Genomic DNA, 7336 nt, shown 5'->3' on the forward strand with positions numbered 1-7336 from the left:
TAAGTCCCTGCTGGTGGTGTATATATAATTGTGTCATATAAACAAACGAACAGTCGATGAATGTCGAGGGAATTGTGGAGAAGGCACTCGTGCCATTGATGCTTGATAACTCCCTGTTTCTTAAAGGGTCCATCCTTAGAGCTTTAAATGCAGGGAACTATCAGGCACTTATTGTAACTTGGCATTTTGTCATTTTGATTAACACACAGTTATGTGATTGTCATTATTATTGAAGAATTATCGATCACCTGCTTGTGATTCTTTATTTATGCATTTCTATTATGATAATAAATTTCAAGATTGACGATTGTCACGTACACTCGAAACGTCACGTATCGATGACGCGATCACTGCGCCAGAGAAAAATAACGATAATTTCTTAATAACAACAGAAATTCTGAAGACTAAAATTTTGAAATTTTTGAGTCTCAGGATTTGGGGGAATCTTGGGATCTAGGAAAGTATTAACCCTGGGAATTCCCGAATCTAGGAAATTTTGAAATTTTGTAATCTACAGATTTTTGGAAACCGGGGATCTTCGAATCTAGGGAATTTTCTAATTTAGGAAGTCATATTTGGAATTTTGAAATTCTGAAATTTTTGGGATTATCGACATATTGAATTCAATTCTATATATATGACTAATACAACGCTGTAGAATGGCTTTATGAAAATTTTCCAGATGGGTTTTTGAAAATTGCAAGTAATAAGTTTAAATGACCGAAACATTGATCGAAAAGTTCTGTCTGTAGCGTAGTAAGGTGAAGAAATGAGTCTCGGTTGTCCGTTTAGTTACGGGTAACCCCTCGACACCGACACCATCCCCATCCAAGCATATTTACGCGTGGGTATATATTTTATATTCCATCGTTTCCTTTTTATTTTCGATGAGTTTAGGTTCTCGAGGGGGTTCGAGCACCTGTTTGTATTTCTGCTGCGCCGACACATAAGTCATCCGAGAATGGACTAACGCCTTTTATCACTGCTATCCTTCTCTCTATCATACGTGTACGCTTATGCCTGTGTATCGGTCCCAAAATACACATTCAAAGCTTTCTTCTCTAGTAGAGCGACCCGTATACGCCCACGCCTAAAGATGAATATGAATTTTTCGTTTTGGGTCCCAAGAAAACTGTCAAACGGGTTTTCGGCCCGATCCAACGCCTTTTTATTGCTAGCCCAGTGCGCGTGTGCACGCATCCGTGAAATCCAGTGTTTCTTGAATTATGCCCCGACACCCAGAAATGGGGGCCACTACCTTACAGTCGTACCATGGGAATGTCTAGCAATATTATTTATTCTGTACTTGCATTTCTTTTTTCTCTTTTTTCTTGGAAGCAATTTTAATCGTAGGTGCGCGTGCAGCTCGCGGACACGCGTTTGTATTGGAGGGCAAAAGCGTTTTTACACGGCCAGAAGAAGAACAGGATCGTTGCGATCGGCGGGGAACGGGCCATTAGTAACGCTTACCCGGCATAAAGCGAGAAAAATGGCAGTCGAATTATTCCGCTGGTGGACAAAGGTCCTACCTCATGAGGACACGAGGAGAATCCTCGAAAAAGGAGCCACGGGGTTCCAATGCTGCCCAAGGGGACAAGCCGACGTCTCGAACGTAACATTAATCGATACCATCGAGAATCGATGCTTTCTCTTCGATCTATAATCGATTCTGACAGGAATAATAGCGAGATTACTTTCTGTTTGCTTTTCGTTAGATTAACATTGGCATAACTAGATAGGGGTCAGAGTGCCCTCTCCCCTCCCCACCCCCAATCTACAATACCAGATTTTTAAAATTTCATATTTCGAGGAGCCTAAGTTTTACAAGTCTAAAATTTCAGATTCCCAAAATTCAAAAATTAAGAAATTTTCAAATTCCGAAAACTTTAAGTTTTTAAGTACCTGTCCTACTTCATAAAAAATCCTAGTCACGTCACTGTGAATGACATATAGACAAAGCTGAAAATTTTCAAATTTCAAATAAAATACAAAGTGTGCGATGGAAAATCGTGGAATAGGAAAAATGTAAATGAACCGAGGAAACTTTCTCGAGCAAATTCCCGCATTATCATGATAAAAGTGTTCCAAGAGACCCATTCGCATTGGAGACCAGCCCAAAGGGCCATTGTCGTGTAGAAAATTCCAGAAAACAAGCTGACACGCTGTGAAAACACAACGGCAAGCAATTTTCATTTTCTAGAAAATTCCAGTTTGTTTGATTGTTTAGCTGAATCGGATTCAAGAAATTGCCTGTCCGCCGGAAATTTCGCGAGATATTTATGCACTGGGTATACGACGGTTGCATCTAGTCCTGTAATTTAGGGATTTCCACTTTCCACTCGGTTTCCAAGCGGAAGAGGAACAAGGACAAAGCGATTCGACTACTTCCTCCGTCTACGTCGCGCTCTCAGCTTCCTGCTCTGTGATCTCAGCCCGTCTGAGTTTCATCCCTCTTCAAGTTAGCTAACAGCAGGATCCTGCACAATGTAGTCGTGATTGCAAATCCGCTCGTTATCATCAAAACTGCGCCCAACCTAACGAAACCCACCCTCTCGTCGCGCCAGATACTCCTTCCTCTCTCCCTCGCCCTCTCGCTTCGTTTCACTTTTGCCAGATGTATCAGCCGTGTCCTTCTGACACGGCAAACTGACTACCTTCGCTCGCTAAACAGATTCCTTGCCCTCGCGAAATTTTTCTCCACCCGACTGAGTCGAAGAGTTCAAAAGTTCCTCCTTCGATCGAAGGAGCAGGTTTTGCTTCTGATTTCAGAATTCTACGATAAGTCGTTTATTTCCTATGGAATTTCTCGTGGAAATTTAATCGTTGTTAAAGAATTGTTATTATGAAAGTTGCTGAACTTATGAAAACATGACGGACGTTTACAAGAATCTTTCTCAAGCGTGACACGTCTATAGGAAACACCTAACATTCCCACTCGATGACGAAATGACCTGTGCTATTGCAGGTGAGCGAGAATCATCGGCATCCGCTATCAAAACTGTTCCTTTATTGTACCTAGCATGATTTTCTTTCTCGAAGATCAATCATTGATTTTGACGTTCCACTGACCTTGTTGTGAACAGTTGCTGCATTGTGTTTCGTTTACCTTGAGTCTTTCAACGGGATGTAGGAGTGCTTAGACTATGAATGGATAAAAATCAATGCCCGTTGTTTAAAAAATTTGAGAAAGTTCTATTGGCGTAACTAGGATTTTTTCTGGAGTGGGCCAAACTTTTTTGAAACTTTAGATTTCCGAAATTCTAAGCTGCCGAGTTTGAAATTTTTATATTTTAAGGTCTTGAAATTAGAATTCTAAAATTTTTGAACTTTGAAGGGGTACTATGGCTCTTATCTACTTAAACCAACAGTAATAATCCATGAATTATTCAAAACGTTAAATAGAAAATTTAACGCGTTAATAATTAGAATCTGAAGAATAGAACTTTCGCTACCGCATTTATTTATGTTTGCAATCGTCGCATCAGAAAGTGTCGAGGCACGGTTATGCCGGTGTAAACGGGTAGAGGATCGTCCTACGCACAAAGGAGATCATCGCTAATCCGGAACATAGTCGAGCGGCTGAATGCGACCACAAGCCTAAGCGCGTTACAACGTACATGTATCTCGTTTCGAATTCGTGGGATCCGTACGATTATACGTCTGGAGGTTAGCAAAGGCATGCATATACATGCAGCCCGTTTCCTATGGGAACGGAACGTTTCCGCGGTGAGTTTAGGTGCGTGCGAGATGTTCAAGGCGGATGATTCAGCTGGATCGAGAGCGACTCGATCGGTGATAATGTTCGCGATAATTAGTCAGGAGAAACCGATAGTATCTGCAACGGTGCCGTTATCCAACCGGTCGCGAGCGTCCATTCTTTTTCTCCTCGTCGACAGATTGACACTTTTCCACGTCGCCCGTTCGTCCAGTCATCCTATCGCTGGTCCCGTAAAAATTCGCGCAAAAATCGCCGCATGAATACGATTGTGATTGGCGGAGATTAATTAAGAATCGCAAGGGCGGTATACCTTTGTGACGCGAGATTTAGTTACGCTCCTGTCCGTAAGTCGATGATCATCGATCGTTGTCACAGTCGAGATGACCGCGTGGGATCGCGGAAAAATCGTAGTCGGTGGATCGCAAAATACTGGACGTCCTAATAAGAGGATGCGAGGGGGTGTAGGTCTAACATTATGTAATAGGGGCCACGTGTCGGCCACGCCAACCCCCCCAACCCCTCTTCTGAATAGAATTCGATCGGTGACGATTGTCGATGGAAAAATGAAACGAGCGAACCGCCCGTATAGCTACGTGGGTTTCATCCCTCTCGAGTCAGAACGTTCACAATGAACCGAACCCCGTGCGCGCCACTATTCAGCCTTTAATCCGATTATTTCTTTCGAATCAACGAGCACCGCACCGCGTGCCCACTTACAACCTCGACCTACATGTAATACGGGCACGCGATCGGAAAAATCTCAACGATCCAGCTCTGCTTTGTGGAAGCGAACGCTAGCCGGCCAACAGGTAGCCTCCTAACGATCCGGTATGCTCTCGCGGAGTAATCTCAGCGGCGACAATTAAATCAGCAGCGCAGGGCTGATTTCACCGTCGCGGATTGAGTCGTTCACCGAGACTCGAGGGCTTCTGTTCTTTCTCTTTCTCTTTCCGTTCAACGCGCCGATGGTCAGGGTGAGTGGACACGCGGGGAAAAATAAATAACGAAACCGGCGCGTATCGGGATCGGTGCACGGTCGATTCAAGAGGGAAGCAATCGCGGTTCGTTGAATTGGTATTTAAAAATATGCATGCCGATAGATGCGCTTTCCATGTCGCACGCTTCCAGCGACTCCCATAAATATGATAAGGCCCTATAAAGAGATATACGGGGCTATAAGCCGGTTTCGCGTACCTACCGGTTCGATCCTCATCCTCGTCGGCGACTTCTCCTAACGAAAAGGGAAAAACGAATATGCCGAAGATCGCGCGTTAACGTTCATTAATTAGAAAGTTAATCGGTGTTCTCGGAGATTCACCGTGGGATCGCGGTGACGAATCGTCGTGGAAAATGAAGAAGTTTAATGTTTCGACAAAGGTATAGTTTATTAATGTGTTCATTTTAGCGAAATTCTTCAAAATTTCTTTAAAATTTCATACATTTCACTTGAAAATACTTATATCTCTCTTAACATCACCACGATTCCAATATGTCTGCCCGCTTTGGGTTATCGAGATTCCACTTGGAAAAGAAAGTCGAAGCGTCGCGTTTTCACAAAACGGGAAATCCCTCCGGACAGCGATGGTAGGCCGGATGAGTTTTCGCGTATCCATCGGCGGAAAAGTAAAATGGCCGTTGGTGTGCGTACGGTCGTTGATCGATAAAAGCGTCGCGACGCTGGGCGTGTCCGCTGGTGCAAGCCGCCTCTGTAACGCCCCGCGAATCGCCGTGAAACTCCGGGAAAGTTTACCCCTGTCCTCGACAAACGGCGCAGATACAAAAAGGCGAGAGCCCGCTGCTAACAAACTCTCTTCCCCGACCCAGTTACACCCTCCTCCTCCTCCTCCTTCGCCCTCGCTGCTTCAACGAAATAATCGCTATCCTCTGTCCTCTTCGTCGTCTTCCGCGAAAAACTTGGGAAAAACTTGTTAAAGAGAAACTCGACGATTCCTGAACAAGGTGAAACGATTTGTTTGTACCTTTAAGGATGCTCTCGGTAACATTCCTAGATTAATTTATTAAAATTTAATAATAATAATTTTAGGAATTTTTTTAAATTCCGATAAAACTTGAAATTTGAAAAATCGATTCCCCATCTTTTATTTATTAAAATTTTACCACATTCTAAGTAATATTTTTGATTCTTCGGACGGGTTTAGGAACCTAGTCCATAGAAGTAAAACTCGCATTCCTACAGAATATCAGTAGTAGTCTCCCTATAAAGATGCACCGAAGTCATCGACCTTGACCATTAGCAATATCGGCAACCGATCAAAATCAATTGGAACGCGCCACTTGTTGGGTCCGTGTCGACGACATCCACATGGGTAGTTTTTCAGACCTTAGCTGAAACGACGCTTAATTCACCGTGTAACCGTACGCGGGATCGAGTTAACGTTAAGATCAAATTGGATTTCGCGTCGAGGCTGGCCCGACTAAAACTTAGTCATCCGGCAGGACCCTCCTAATCCACTTACGTTCCTTCGTCCTGTTCTACAGTCGTCGTTAAAATAAAGAGAATGCTCCGTGACAAAAGGAAGAACCAGCTTTTATTTAACTTCACCGACGAGCAATCGAGAAATTTTTATGTTTCGCGTATCTCTTTCACGGATGGAGTCAGCAACTTCAAAAGCCTTCGACATCAAAGCGCGTCGTTGATCATCCTCAAAGGGACGTACACAAGCGCCAACAGAGTAATCGTCGCGAATCCGATTACGCATTAAAGATCCTCGCGCTGATTTCGCGACGTAAACTCGAAGACGTTTAAAATCCCTCTCTTCCCACTTCTCCTGCGAAGTCCTGCCGCGGAAGATGATTACGCGCCAGCAAGGGCGGACTGGCAGAATTGGGGAGAACAAGGTGAATTCGGGTCCGGTTTATCGAGCTGGAACAACAAGCGGCAATCAGGCATAACTCGATCATTTCATTCTTCTACGTCCGTGCTCCTCGATCTTCCTGGCCCTTCCTGTATCTTCTACTCGCGATACACACCCCTATAGGGACGTTCTAAATCGGAGCACCTCTTAGGTGCAGCGATGTTAATTTTTTGGGGTCAAAAGATCGAAGTTTCTTTATTTTTTTATTTCAACTTTATTTAATAGATTTTTCTGCTTCAAAAATCGTTCACACATTTACGGTGACAATCTATATATATTTAAAAAATAATGTCGTGGTAGTGCTAAATGAAGCGTCCTGTATAAGATCCCCCTGTTTTATCTCCACGGAATCGCAAATCCTAAAATTCCAAACAATTTCTCAGCTCCCGTACAGCTTCGGTTCAAACGTGTCCGGAATAACAATGCGTCGTATCAAAACAAGCAGATACAGGAATTCTCGTTTGTCGAAAGGAGTAGTTAAAAATAAATAATGGAAAATCCATATATGCAGGTAGAACGCAGGTAACGTACACATCGGACAGGCTAAATATTATGCACCCCCGCGATGCTTCCTCCTCATTGGTCGAATTGGGTGGGTACATACCGCGCAGGCGGGTCATCAAGGAGAGAAGGCTGCAAACCCCTAATTTCTGGAACAATAATTTCAGTGATCGGCACGGCCGCGGCGGTCGATTTGCGAATCGCATTACGACACGGTCAAAGGGCCAACGAGACCCGGTTC

Source organism: Osmia bicornis, chromosome 3, assembly GCF_907164935.1.
Source record: "Osmia bicornis bicornis chromosome 3, iOsmBic2.1, whole genome shotgun sequence".
Classification (NCBI taxonomy): Eukaryota; Metazoa; Arthropoda; class Insecta; order Hymenoptera; family Megachilidae; genus Osmia; species Osmia bicornis.